The sequence below is a fragment of the Bubalus bubalis genome, chromosome 4 (genome assembly GCF_019923935.1).
Source record: "Bubalus bubalis isolate 160015118507 breed Murrah chromosome 4, NDDB_SH_1, whole genome shotgun sequence".
Lineage (NCBI taxonomy): Eukaryota > Metazoa > Chordata > Mammalia > Artiodactyla > Bovidae > Bubalus > Bubalus bubalis.
Genome location: NC_059160.1, coordinates 29,352,254 through 29,367,761, shown reverse-complemented (window position 1 = coordinate 29,367,761; position 15,508 = coordinate 29,352,254). Strand labels below are relative to the sequence as shown.

Here is a 15,508-nt window from a genome sequence, read left to right as displayed (position 1 = left end):
GAGTGTTTGCAAATCACTAAAATTACAATTTAAGTCAGATTTCTAGTTAGATCTTAAAAAATAGTATTTTCAGGTCTTCTAAGAAATGAATGTTACTAACTAAAACATTTTCTAGAAGTGATCCTCAAACAGTGAAATCCACACTGGATTGCTGGGGGGTTTCCATCAGTGATTTACTCAAGTTGTTTCGTTTCTGACTTGACAACCAAACAACAAGTAGGCAAATTTGCCATGTATGTCACTAAATGTATCCAACACATTATTCCCAGATGGTTCAACTTACATTTCTCTAGATTAATACCACAAAAAACTCCCCATGTTTCCACAATACTGCCCTCTAGTGTGTGTATTCTTTCAGTTGAGATACCGCTACCATTTCAAACTTCTAAAAGCACAATACAGCCAGAGAGAGAAAGAGAGAGAGAATGTGTGTGTGCATGCGCGCGCACGCAGAAGCAACCGAGTCTTTGCAACCCCATGGACTGTAGCCCTCCAGGCTTCTCGGTCAATGGGATTTTCCAGGCAAGAATACTGGAGTAGGTTGCCATTTCCTCCTCCAGGGGATCTTTCAGACCAACAGCCCTCTATTAGTAAAAATCGTAACTTTATTCACAAAATCTCTTTAAATCTGACCACGTGAAAAGAGTTCACCCTCCTGTGAGGAACATCCTCACACTTTCAGATCATAATTAGATAATTTATCCCAGCCCATCTTTTGCACGCATTTTTAAGGCAAGAATATACTTTTATGAATATATACATTACCAGGAGCGTCCTACAAATCATAGCTATCTCTAAATATACTGGCTTACAGATTCTGATAAAAATCAGTGCTGGCTGAAACACTTCACAGCAAAATCCTTGCATAGTACCATTAAGAATTATTCTACTCATTTCACTATATATAGAGACATGTTAAGCACTCCAACGGTACTCAGTATTGCTAACAAAAACCTTTGACCATTCTAAAGTGCACACTAGGTTAAGAGAAGGCAATGGCCACCCACTCCAATACTCTCACCTAGAAAATCCCATGGACGGAGGAGCCTGCTGGGCTGCAGTCCATGGGGTCGCTAAGAGTCGGACACGACTGAGCGACTGCAACTTCACTTTCACTTTTCATTTTCATTCATTGGAGAAGGAAATGGCAACCCACTCCAGTGTTCTTGCCTTGAGAATCCCAGGGATGGGGGAGCCTGGTGGGCTGCCGTCTATGGGGTCACACAGAGTCGGACACAACTGAAATGACTTAGCAGCAGCAGCAGGTTGAGAGAAGAATGACCCAAGATTTTAGTTCAAATACTTATCTATTCCATATTCGGTACTATTAACGTTAGATGCTAGAAGTGTAAGGATGGATAAGAGATATACTTTTTGCAGTGAAAGTGCTTATATGTGATCAGCAAGACATATATATATATATATAAAGCGACAACTTCAAAGGACTGTGATCAAAGGTAAGGCACAAAGAGTTATGCAACCTTGAAAAGAAACAATCAGACATATTCAGGGCTTCACAATTCATTTAATTCTTACAACTCTTATCAGTAGTGTGGTCCTCGGATTGCCTACATCACAGAAGGCTCAGCTACAGATTCTGACCTTGAGAAAGAAGCTGGGCATCTGACGGTTGCTGAATTCTTAGAATCTAAAATCTTACTACACGTATTTTCAGCACCAAAAAAGAATGCTTTTTAAAGTTTCCATCTTCTGCAGATTACCACACTGCCAGAAAACACCACCATCTACTACAGGACCCACTAGTCAGATGCTGCTACTTACCACTATAAATAAACGCTACTAGAAGAAACTGAATTTTTATTTTTATTTAATTTTATTAATTTTTTGAGGTGAATTTCATATAACATACCATTTTAAAGTATATAATTCAGTGGTATTTAGTGTATTTACAACCTACAAACAAATACAAGGTTTATAAGGACAGTTCCACATCCTTGCCCAGACTTGTCATTTTTCTTTTATTTTATTAAAACCATCCTAGTGAGTATGAAGTGGAATCGCACTGTGGTTTTCACTTGAATTTCCTCAATAATCATTTTAATTTAAAACCTAATAATTCCTTCTAAATACCGAAAAAAAATTTTAAATGTGGTTGGAAAACATGAGTGTGTGAATCTACTTCTGCAACTGCAAATTTTATGAAATCTAAATATAGATGAAGATAGGGAGGGAGGGGCAAATTAGGAGGAGACTGGGATTAACATACACACACTACTATGCATAAAACAGATTAACAACAAAAACCTTCTGTTTATATTCAATGTCTTGTGATAACCTATAATGGAAAAGAATCTGAAAAAGAATATATGTATGTATGTATGTATAACTGAATCTGTTTGTATACCTATACCTAACGTAACAGTGCAAATTAACAATACTTCAATTAAAAATGGTTAAAAAAATAAAATAAATATAGATGCAAGTGTTCAGAGACTGAATTAAGAGTGCTGAAGGAGAATCACCCTGAAGAGTTAGTTTCGCACTGTTCAATACATGCCAGTCATTAGACACATAGAGCTACTGAGTCCTTAAAATGCGGCTAGTTCAAGTTTTTTAAAAAGTGTTAAGTATAAACTCCACACCAAATTTGGAAGATTTAGTACCAGAAAATGCAAAAGATCTTATTAACTATGTATACTGACAAGATGCTGAAATGATCAAATAGGTTAAGTCTAAGATGTTATTTAAATTATTTTCATTTGCACTTGTTTCAAGTATTTTAACACAGCATTGAAAAATTTTAAATATTAAATAACACATTCAGTTCACAAATCATTTCTGTTAAAGTGTACAGTACTGCCATAGACTAAGACATGCACTACTTATTTTTCTTGCTTTTCCATTTTAAAAGATATCACCCCTGTATTTCCTAACACCTATTCTAAAAACATACTTTATTGTTTATTTGGCTGCATTGAGTCTTAGTTGCGGCATACGGTATCCAGTTCCCTGACCAGGAAGAGAACCCAGGCCCCCTGCCTTAGGAGCTCAGAGTCTCAGCCACTGGCCCAACAGTGAAGTCCCAAAAAAACATACTTTGGGTCAATTACATATTTTGTGCCCCGTGTGACAGATACTTCAAGGAAAGCAATAAATAAAACAGTTTTCCCCTTAGATTCTTGCCTAAGTACTGGTTATTCAAACAAATTTATGGACAAATTCCACATTCCAAATTTTAGAATTGCTACTTGACTACAGTTAAGGCAGCAATGACAATAACTGTTCAGACCCAAGTCCCCAGGTTTAAATTTCTAGGGATTTTGTCATACAAATCCACCCAGGATTATCCTTAATTACAAGGATTCGAATAAGCTAACAGATTTATTTTGTCCTGGGTTCCTTCAAAACTGCAAAAAATAAGCCCTGGTAGTACCTAGAACTAAGAGAGTAAATATCTCAAGTTTATTTTAATCATCAATGATTCAATGCTCAGGAAATAAAATCAATAATGAGAATTCTAATAGAAAATTATTTTATCTTTGGTTTTGATTATTCATCAATCAAGAATCAAAAAATAAAGAATCAAAAACAAATCCTAAAAAGAAAACATAAAGTAAACGAGAATTTAGAATGACAGAAAAGAGCACTTTTAATGAAAACAAATACAAGAGAATCACACACCTTTCACTAAAACACAAATTCATTTACCCTAACAGAAAAATTTTAAATGTCACTAATCAATATTCCACTCATTTAGTGTTTATCACAGAGAACAAGGTCAAAGACAAACCTGCTGCCTCAAATGGTCTTAGTGCATTCACTCCTCTAAACACAAGCATTTCACGGTGTTGAGTGATTTTACTGTTCAAACAGTCAATGTTTCATCCACACATACAGCAATGACCACTGAACATAAGCTACCACACCCAGTGCTGATTAAAAAAAAAAAAGGGCAAACCCATTTGAACAATCAGGGGAAAAACTGGTGGGTGGATAAGTGTTTCAAATGTTCTATCTTCCGAATCCACGGAAACATCTGTTAGCTGCTATTGTGGGCAAGTAGCTGTTATAAAGTTTGAAACATGGAATGACAGTTTTTTCAAACAGATTTGTTCGACTGAAGCAGCACCAAGACTGTCATTCATAGTCATATTCCCATAAGTGCTATAGAAATCTACAAGAGGCTACTGAAACACAGAGCAGAAAACAGAAGACACAGGAGTATTTATTAGCAAGTAATCTAAAAGAAAACAAAAATTCCAGGTACAAATGTTGGTTTCTTAGTTTTGACAAATGCACCACAGTACGTGAGATGATAACATCAGGGAAACCAATGGGGTGAAGGTATATGAGTACTCTCTGTCCTATCTTTGCACATTTTCTGTAACTTTAAAAATTTTCTGAAAGTTTTTAACACTCTCTAGTAGAAAGCACAGCCTATACAAAAACCACAAGGAGGGCAAAAGGAGATCCATTTGAGATGTACAAGTAGTTCAGTATTTGGCTGGAACACAATTCCTATGAAGATATATAGTAAAGGAATGAATGAGAAGAGAGAAGCAGATAAGTATCAGATATGATATTATACATCATGCTAAGAAATATGGATGTTTTCATTTACAGAGACGGAGGAGTTACCAAGGATTTCAAATAGCAATAACTAAGTGATCCTTAGAAGATGAACTGGGAGATGAATAATAAAAGAGCAGAATGAGAAGTAGTAATGGTATTCAGAATACACCAAGAGGCAAGCAAATTGACAGGATTTGGGAATGCATGTGGGGGCAGTATACGAGAAGTTGAGAGAAGAATCAGGAATAATGCAGGACTCTTAAAGTCAGGGTAACTGGATCGAAGATATTACTATTCACTGAGTCTAAAATAGAACCATGGTTGAAATGGAAAACCAAGCTTCTGTACATATTAAGTTCGAAATGCTCCATAAGACATCCAAGCTGAATATTCTATTCTGGAATCCAAGAGGGAAAATTAGGGCTAGATGTAAACATCTGGAAGTAAGCAGAATATACAGAGTATTTAAAACCAAAGAACTTAATAAGATAAAAACACTTCGGGTGACAGTTTTTGACAGCACTCTCCAACATTCAGAAGTGAGACAGAACAGCAAAGCAGACTCCAGAAGGAACAGCCACTGAGTTTTGGCGGGGATGAAGAACAGGCAAGTGTGGTATCAAGGAGGCCCAGGGAAGAAAGAGTAAGTTAATAAAAACCAAGACCCCTATGCAGCATGCACAGAGTCAACAGAGCATACATCTTTCTTCCCTGTGCTTTTCCCCCTCCTTTCAAAGCGCTTTGAGTTGATATCCTCATTTACTAGAGAAATGTTTAATTATCAGTTTTTGTAACTAACCACGTTCACCCAGTGTTGTAATAAGTGGAACTTCTCTTACAGGGTCCACTCATAAGAGAAAAACTTTGTAAACAGAAGTTCTTGGATTTCCCTGGTGGTACAGTGGATAACAATCTGCCTGCCAATGCAGGGGACATGGGTTCAATCCCTGGTCCAAGAACATTCCATATACTGTGAAGCAACTAAGCCTATGAACCATAACTACTGAGCCTGCTCGCCTAGAGCCTGTGCTCTGCCTGCAACAAGAGAAGTCACCATAATGAGAAACCCATGCAATGCAACTAGAGTGGCCCCCGCTCGCCCCAACTAGAGAAAGCCCACATGCAGCACAAAGATCCATCGCAGCCACATAAAGAATTCTTAAGTGCGGGTGCACATCCAAATCACCAGGAAGATTTTTTAAAATAAAGGAGCGACCCGTAGCACATCAAAAAGATTCTAATTTAATTGGTCATGGGTGCAACTCAGGCACCAGAATTTGAATACCCAGTGGCACAGCTCATATAGTCAAGAAAGAATGACCTCAAGACTCTTCTTAGATTTCCAGATAACCAGATCCCTACCATTCCCCACCAGTGGACCATTTAGCTTCATGGGTGGGTGGGTGGGTAGGTGCGTGTGTGTTAAGGAATCATGTTTTGTTTTTCAGTATCATCATGTTCATTACACTTATTTTCCTTATTTATACTCAAATTGTACCATCTTTGGTCAGTGGAAACCTAAAATCTGGCTGCCAAGGCTAGGGAAAATGAGTGCTTCAAACACAGAGACACAAAAAGGCAAAGGAGAATTAAAGACAGAACAGGGTGCTAAAGTCTTAAATTATTACAGAGAATGTTGAAAAGTAAAATATTCTCACCCCCCCAAAATATACATACATATATAATTTAATATATATATAAAATATCTGTGAAGTGATGGATGTGTTAACTACATGGATGGAATCCTTTCACAATTGTAATGCATATCCAATCATCACAATGTGCACTTAAAATATCTTAGAATTTAATTTGTCAATTATATCTCAATAAAACTGGAGGGAAAAAGCAAAAAATTTTTTGAATTATCAGTATCAACTACCATTATCAAACACGTTACAAAGGAACTGAAGAAGGAACTTTTTCATCACCCGTCACAGTGAATGATGTAATACTGGCATCACTGTGTCTTGTAACAATGACTACAATTTGCTTGTATGCACAAGACACGCACAGTTAACGAGGATATTTAATAGTTTAATTCTGGTCTGATGAAATTTCTTTTTTCTTTATCACAATTTAGGCTACATTCTTGACTCCAAAACATTTAAAAGGACTGGCTATTTCGTATATCAGGTCTGAAAGAAAGTCTTAAGTTTTTCAAGCAATACTCTATCACAATGAGAAGTCATTCAGCTATGTCACTATTATGAAAGAACACAATCATATTGTGCTGTGGGAGACTAGCTGCTGAGGAAAAGCTTTAATAAATACTATAATAAATACACTGGCAGACGCTTTAACCTCTGAGCCACCAGGGAAGCCCAATAAACATATTAGCCCATGACAACTAAGTGACTACAAGTACTGTGTTCAAAGTACACAGAAATACTAGAGTAGAAGAGAAATGTGTAGGAAGAAAAAGGAAACTATGGAGACTATCTAAAAAGTACAACTATGTAATTTCTTCCACACTATACAAATTTGTCCAGACAAGTAACTGTCACACTGGCAAAATGGAAATCAAAATGATCACCAAACATGCTGTGTATAACTAATTTTTATTTTCTTCAGTTAAGTAAAATATTACTAAGCATGGTGAGCTGAGGTCCATTAGCCATGATAAAGCTTAATACCAAATGACCAAGGAGAATAAAAATCACCATTAAAAATAAAGACCAGAGAATAGCACAAAGAATTTCAAAATCCTAGTCCTATTAACACATGTAATGTTTTTCAAACTTTAATAATAAAAGGTTTCACTACATTTAACGAAATGGCAGCAGCAACTCCCCTCACACAAACTCTAAAGGCACATACAAAGCAGGGGTATATATACAAGACAAAGTGAATGTGGCAGGGAAGGGGGCTGCTTATTAAGGAATAACCTTTGCATTTTCATTATACAAGACAAACATTATTAAAAGATAAAAACCTATATCTGCATTTCAGGAGTATGATTTTATAAAACTAAAATGTGATAATGAGCTAACAAGATTATTTTCACATGACATTAACTTTTTTATTATCAAGCGCAAAACAAGTAAGTACAGGAAATATAAAATTCAGTTTAAACCTAAACGACACATCCGTGACTTTCATTGATTTCCCATATCAACTCAATTACGTCTTTCTGGACTTTTTGTTTCCAACCTTTGCCATTACCAAAACTCCAACAGACTTTCATCATCTGAATCTTTAATCTTCAGACAGTTGCCCCAGAAGCCACATGAGCAAAAACTGATAAAATTCAATATATAAAAATCTGTATTGGATGAGGATCAAAATGATAGCCATGTATTATAAGCTTAAGAATAACATAATACATGAGTCCATTCTGTAGCTACATGATAGAACAATGGGTAGAAAGCTCTGAAAATAAGAGTACCAACTAATAAATTCAGATGGGAATAAAGTTAGAAAAATACTCATTTTGTAACCACCCTCATAGTAATAAATGATTCAGGCAAGAAACATCAATGGATACTAAAACTAGTTCTAATGGGGAACAATATTATTTATATAGATTCAAAGTGTCCCTCCACAAATTGATTATTAATTGTAAAGGTACAAATGAAAAGTTTGTGGTAGAGAACCTGGAAATTCCACCTTAACCAAGTGATGCTAGGTAACCTCACCCATGATGGAACAAACTCTCATCAAGTATTCCCTGAAGTGATAATAGTGAGAATTTTTATTTTCTCCCAAGACATAAACTGAATTTGATCACATCAAATAACTCCCAAATAGGAAATATACTACAAAATAAAACATTTATACTCCTCAAAAATATTACTGCCATAAAACATAGAGAAAAGCTGAGGAAAGTAAGTTTCAAAGAGTCATGAAAACTAAATATAATGCATGATGCTCAACTGAATTCTAAACAAAGAGAAAAAAATAACTATGAGGGACATTATTGGGACAGTTAGTGAAATCTGAATAGCTAATAGCATCAATGTTAAATTTCTGGACTTTGGTAACTGTACTAAGGTTATGTAAATGAGTATTCCTAGGAAATACACAATTTAGGGCTACTGCTTCTCTTAAATGGCTCCTCAAAAACAGTGTAGTATGTAAAATGTGTTTGCAAGAAGCAAGGGAGGAAAGAAGAGAGAGAGATGGGAGGGAGGAAGACAGATGGAGAGATGGATATAGAGAAAGCAAATGTGGCAAAATAGTACCGGTGAATCTGGCTGAAGGCTATATGGGAGTTCTTTACACATACATGTGAGAGAGAGAAATATATGGGAGTTTTCCCATCTTTTTTGCAAGCTGAAATTGTAAGTTTAAAAAATTTTCATTTTAGAAAAAGGTCAAAATGGGGAAAATATTTAACTCCTATCACAGGAGGGAAATATTTTTCCTACTCTATAAAAAAGAATGAGTAAGCTCAATAAATTTTCCATCCTAAAAATACAAAAATAATTAACACGGGGGAAAAACAATGTGAATATACAGAAAAGTATTTATACTGTATTTACATTATACGTACCTGCATGGTATCTAAGTAGAAAGGTATTACCATACACTGGCAGACTGGCAAAATAAAATGGAATAAATAACAAGCCTCAAGAAGGCTATTGGGAAACAGGCACTACTATATTCTAACACTGCTGGTGAGAATATAAATTGGTACGTTTTTCTGCAGAGGGAATTTAACTATATCTTTCAAAAGCAAGCTTAGACATATACTATTTGACTTAGCAAAAGAGTTTCTAGGAATTTATATTAGTTCACCAAAGTAGTATATAAAAATGAGCTCATAGGTTATATTGTGAAAAACTGGACCAAAAAAGCCCATTAAGGAATGATTAAATAAAATATAGGGAAACTATTACACAGAAATATTGCATAACCTGAAATGATGTCCAATACAAAACTAAAAAGGTAGGCTAGGGAATTCCCTGGGGACAGTCCAGTGGTTAGAGAACACCATGGTTCCACTGCCTAGGGTATGGGCTCAACCTCTGGTGAAGGAACTAAGATTCTCCCAAGCATTGTAATCAATGTGCAAACTGACATACATATATGCTAAGAAGTCAAATATAATAAATGTTAGATTATATTTACACTATTTAAACTTTTCAAAATCAAATTCCTTAAAATGAAGCAAGCATGACTTTTGTAACACACTTATTTCCATCTGACAGTGCAGGAGAAGAGCAAGAGACAACTAGCAATTAAGAAAAAGCTTTGTTGGCTGTGTATGGCCACAGTCTGTTGTAGCCAGCAACGCTACACTAGCCCTTTCTTTTCCTATCTTCCATCTCTTCTCTCTCTTCAGGCTTCATTCTAAAGAATTAACCAGAATTGAAAGAGACACGTGTACCCCAATGTTCATCGTAGCACTGTTTACAATAGCTAGGACATGGAAGCAACCTACATGTCCGTCGGGAGATGAATGGGTAAGAAAGCTATAGTACATATACACAATGGAATATTATGCAGCTATTAAAAAGAATGTATTTGAATCAGTTCTAATGAGGTGGATGAAACTGGAGCCTATTATACAGAGTGAAGTAAGTCAGAAAGAAAAATAACAATACAGTATAATAACATACATATATGGAATTTAGAAAGATGGTAACGATGACCCTATATGCAAGACAGCAAAAGAGACACAGATGTAAAGAACAGATTTTTGGACTCTGTGGGAGAAGGCGAGGGTGGGATGATGTGAAAGAATAGCATTGAAACATGTATATTACCATATGTGAAATAGATCGCCAGTCCAGGTTTGATGCATGAGATAGGGCACTCAGGGCTGGTGCACTGGGACGACCCTGAGGGATACGATGGGGAGGGAGATGGGAGGGGGTTCAGGATGGGGGACACATGTACACCCCTGGCTGAATTCATGTGATGGTATGGCAAAACCCACAATACTATAAAGTAATCAGCCTCCAATTAAGTAATTAATTTACAAAAAAAATTAACAATTTAAAATGCTTTCAGTAAACACAGTGTCCATTTCTAAAAATCCTTCATCAAGATGATTCTATCAATTATCCCACACATAAACCACCAAACCAGAGCAGCCAACATCAAGGCTGCTTAAGATAGGAATAAAACTGAACTCCTTGGCAAATGCTTGAAGCATATGGTAAATATAAAAGACAAAATAAATAATGTAACTCCTTGTAATAACTGGATTCCAGACTAAAAGATAGTAAGATAATAAAAGTATGGAAAGACAACATTTTGCAACCAACTGCTTTTATACTTAGTTTCTAGACAGTCCAAGCTTACTAGTCAGAATTTTTTTAATGATTTCAAATTGCCACCATAAAGTATCACTGAATATATAAAACTGTATGTTATTCTTTAAATAGTTCACTTACTCTTCTATGCTTGTCTTTTTTTCAAAATCATGTATTTAAGTAGCAGTGATACTCGCAGAAACCTATGAATACACTAAAAACTACTTAATTATATACTTGTTAAGTATTAAGATAAGCAAATTATAAACTTCGACAGCATACTAAAAAGCAGAGACACTACTTTGCCAACAAAGGTCATGTATGGATGTGAGACTTGGACTATAAAGAAAGCTAGTGCCAAAGAACTGATGCTTTTGAACTGTGGTGTTGGAGAAGACTCTTGGGAGTCCCTTGGACTACAAGGAGTCGGACAGGACTGAGCGACTGAACTGAACTGATAATATATACACACACACTTCTTGAAATGATCCCCTCTATCACTATAAGACAAAACTCTTCTCTGTAAGATCCTCCTCGTCTTCATATACCGAGGATTGGCAAAGACTTTTTAAACACAATACAAGAAACACTAACCATAAAAATATTGATAGATTAGACTTCACTATAACTAGAAACGATTATTCAAAAAATCCTGTTAGGAAAAGGTAAAAAAGATAACCAAAGACAGACTGGCGTTCAAATACACATATCTGTCAAAGTACTTCTATCCAAAATACATATAAAATTTTATATAATAATAAAAACAGATCTTTCGGTAAAATAAAAAAGGGCTTGAATAGGCACTTCACCCAAAAGAGGAAATTCAGATAGCCAAAGCCTTTGAAAATGTGTTCAACCTATCATTACTCAGCAGGGAAGTAAAAATTAAAGTCACAATGAGATACCACTAAATAGACACCAGAGCGGCTAAAATTAATAAGATGGCAAATATCAAGATCTACTGCAACTAAAACTCGCATTCACTGCTGGTGGGAACACAGAATGTATGACCAATTTGGAAAAGAGTCTGTAGTTTCTAGAGCTAAATATATACTTATCTGTGACTCAGTAATTCCACTCCTAACTACACAACCAAGAGAACTGAGTACATGTCTGCCATCAGAAGACATGTGGAAGAGTATGTTTAAGACAGCTTGATTAGTAACAGCCAAAGACTAGAAACAACCAACTTGCCCATCAGCAGGAGAAAGAATAAACTGGTTTACTGTACAGTGGAATACTACACAGCAACTATTTATTTAAATGACTGGTACACAGGGAACTTCCCCGGTGGCTCAGCGGTAAAGAATTTGCCTGCAGTGCAGAAGACATGGGCTCAATCCCTGGGTCAGGAAGATTCCCTGGAGAAGGGAATGGCAATCCACTGCACTATTCTTGCCTGGAGAATCCCATGGACAGAGGGGCTGGCGGGCTACAGTCTATGGGGTCGCAAAGGAGTCAGACACAACTTAGACTAGGTAAGAGTAACAACCTACAACAGGACAAATCTCACTGTTATTCTGTTGAGTGAAAACAGCCAGACACAAAAGCTCATACAACTAAGTCAAGATGACAGAAATCATAATCTGGTCTAGGGGAAGGAGTGAAAATATTCCTCATCGGAATGGTGGTTACACAGGTACATACAAACATAGGAAATACTTAAGTATACTTTAAACACTTTAATGTACACTGTGATATGTTACAACTAAAAAAAAATTTTCCCAAGGAAGTTGTCTCAAGAATCAGCACATGATCCCCTTTCTGTAGTCAACTCCCACTCAACTTCTACTCCTATTTCCCAGTCCCATTAATTGGTTACTAATCCATGTTTCCAGAGAACCTTTTGACAGACATTTATTGGCACTTAACATTTTATTAGATAGTGGAGGACACAGGAGCCTGGCATGCTGCAGTCCATGGGGTTGCAAAGAGGCAGAGATGACTTAGCAACTGAATGACAACAAATCAATGATTTTGTTTATTTTCTAGGGCTCCAAAATCTCTGCAGATGGTGACAGCAGCCTCGAAATTAAAAGACACTTGCTCCTTGGAAGAAGAGCTATGACAAACCTAGACAGCATATTCAAAAAGCCGAGACATTACTTTGCCAACAAAGGTCTGTCTACTCAAAGCTATGGTTTTTCCAGTAGTCATGTATGGATGTGAGAGTTGGACTACAAAGAAAGCTGAGTGCCAAAGAATTGATGCTTTTGAAATGTGGTGTTGGAGAAGACTCTTGACAGTCCCTTGGACTGCAAGGAGATCTGACCAGTCAATCCTAAAGGAAATTAGTCCTGAATATTCACTGAAAGGACTGATGCTGAAGGTGAAACTCCAATATTCTGGCCACCTGGTGCAAAGAAATGACTCACTGGAAAAGACTCTTGATGCTGGGGAAGACTGAAGGCAGGAGAAGGGGACAACAGTGGATGAGATGGTTGGATGGCATCACCGACTCGATGGACATGAGCTTCAGCAAGCTGCGGGAGTTGGTGATGGACAGGGAAGCCTGGCGTCCATGGGGTCGCAGAGTCACAATTGCACTGAACTGAAGACATTTTATTACTAAAACCTACTTAGATCTGTAAAATCCTAAAGAAAAAAAGTTCTCTAAAGGGCAGAGGTCTCCATTCTTATTCACCCTGCTTTCCAAATGCCCAGCACTATGCTATGTAATGCAAACATCAACAAACGCTTTTTTGATTCAAATGGTTCCTACGATTTACAGAACAATGCCTCACTAAATCACAACCTTTAACTTCTGTCTTTTAAAGACAGTTTCTTTCCCCCTCTTCAATGAGACTCTTCTACAGCTTCTAAAAAGAGATTTTGGGGAAAAAATCCATTTCTATGAACTGTGAAATTAACTTGAACATCATAACCAACCAGCAAAAGAAAGGCTGCCTTAAAGAAAAATATATGGAAAGGAACACAATGGGAAAGTAAATGATTCTCTTACTTTTAACAATAAGCTCTTACATTTACTATATAGTGTACAGTTCTATGAGGTAACCACTATTACCAGCTGTAAGTTAGGGAGTTCAAAAAACTGTCCCAGGTCACGTGAGGGCCAGAGGCTGCAGTATGAGAAGAGGGAAGACTAGGAGGTTAACATTACAGGACACACATGACAACAGAAAGCTCAATGAGACTATTTTTAAGAGAATTAAGAAAAAGAAATCCAAATGGTTAAACATATGAAAAGATGCCCGACTTCACTGATAATAAAGGAAAACCAAATTAAAACTACATCAGGGGAGGGAATTAATTCCCTGGCAGTGCAGTGGTTAGAATTTGGCGCTTTTACTTTGGGGGCCCAGGTTCAATCTTTGGTCAGGGAACTAAGATCCCTGAAGCTGGGAACTTCCCTGGTGGTCTAGTGGCTAAGAATATGCCTGCCAATGCAGGGGACAAAGGTTTTATTCCTGGGCTGGGAAGAGCCCACATGCGGCGGAACAACTAAGCCTGTGCTCTAGAGCCGGGGCTCCACGAGAGAAGCCACATGAGCAGCTCAAGCACTGCAGCAATGCGCAGCCCCACCCCTGCACCTTCCCGCAACTAGAAAAAGTCCATGCGCACCTAGGAAGACCCAGAGTAGTCAGAAAAAGATAAATCAATCCTGTGCTGTGCTGTGTTAGGCTTAGTCGCTGAAATGAGTCTGACTCTTTCCCACCTCATGGACTGCAGCCTGCCAGGCTCCTCTGTCCTTGGGGATTCTCCAGGCGTGGGTTGCCACGCCCCCATCCAGGGGATCTTCCCAACCCAGGGATCAAACCCAGGGATCAAACCCAGGTCTCCTGCATTGCAGGTGGATTCTTTACCAACTGAGCCACCAGGGAAGACCAAAATAAATATTAACGGGAGGAGGGGGACGCAACTGATGGGACAACCACTACATCAGGATGCAATTTCTCATCTATTAGATTGGCAAAAATATAAAAGCTTGACAAAACCCTCTTAACAAAGCTGTGAAGAAGGCAGACACTCTAACATTGCTGATAAAGGCACAACCCCCAGTGAGGCAGTGTGGCAATATTTATGAAAAGTATTAATGGTTATATAGTTTTTGATCCAGCCACTCTCATTATTTTGGGAACTTTTCCTACATTTATAATTACACATGTACAAAATGATATATATCAAAGATCCATCACTGCAGCACTACTTGCAACAGCACAGGACTGAAATCAACCAAGGCAGCTATGCAAGTCCGGTTAAATGAACTGCTACAGCCACACGATGGAATACTAAGAAGCTGTTACAAAGAGAATATTCTTTATGAACAGATATGAAAAGATCTCTATTACAAAGCATGGTACACAAGCAACGTACACATACACACAATAAAATTCTTGGTAATGGGAGAAGCTTGGTACAGGACATAAGGGAGCTCTAATCTTCGTAATGTTTCTGTAAAACTAAAACTGCTCTAAAATATAAAGTTTATAAGAAATAAGATACAGAGAGTATGTATTTATTAGATGTTGTGTAAGCGGAAGGATAACGATACTACATATGAATCTACTTGTAGTTCCATAAAGAATTCACCAGTAATTAAAAAGAACAACAACAAAAAAAAGAACAGCTATATATTCAGGGGAGAGAAAATAAGAAAGGTAGAAAGATTTCTGAATATAAATTTTTTTCTTTATAATTTCTTAAAATTGTTAATGATTGTCTTTTCCAAGGAAATTAAGTAATTAAAAAAAAACTGCACACGAATTACTTCCTCCTCTAATGAAACCCAAAGTGAGTTTCTGGCACAACAGTGC

General features: G+C 37.1%; 1 protein-coding gene across 4 annotated transcripts in view; it reads right to left on the bottom strand.

Annotated features, from left to right (window-relative positions):
• The window catches only part of AEBP2 (AE binding protein 2), a 62,114-nt gene that overhangs the window by 15,394 nt on the left and 31,212 nt on the right, over window positions 1–15,508 (bottom strand). The gene's annotated exons all lie outside the window — the stretch shown is intronic.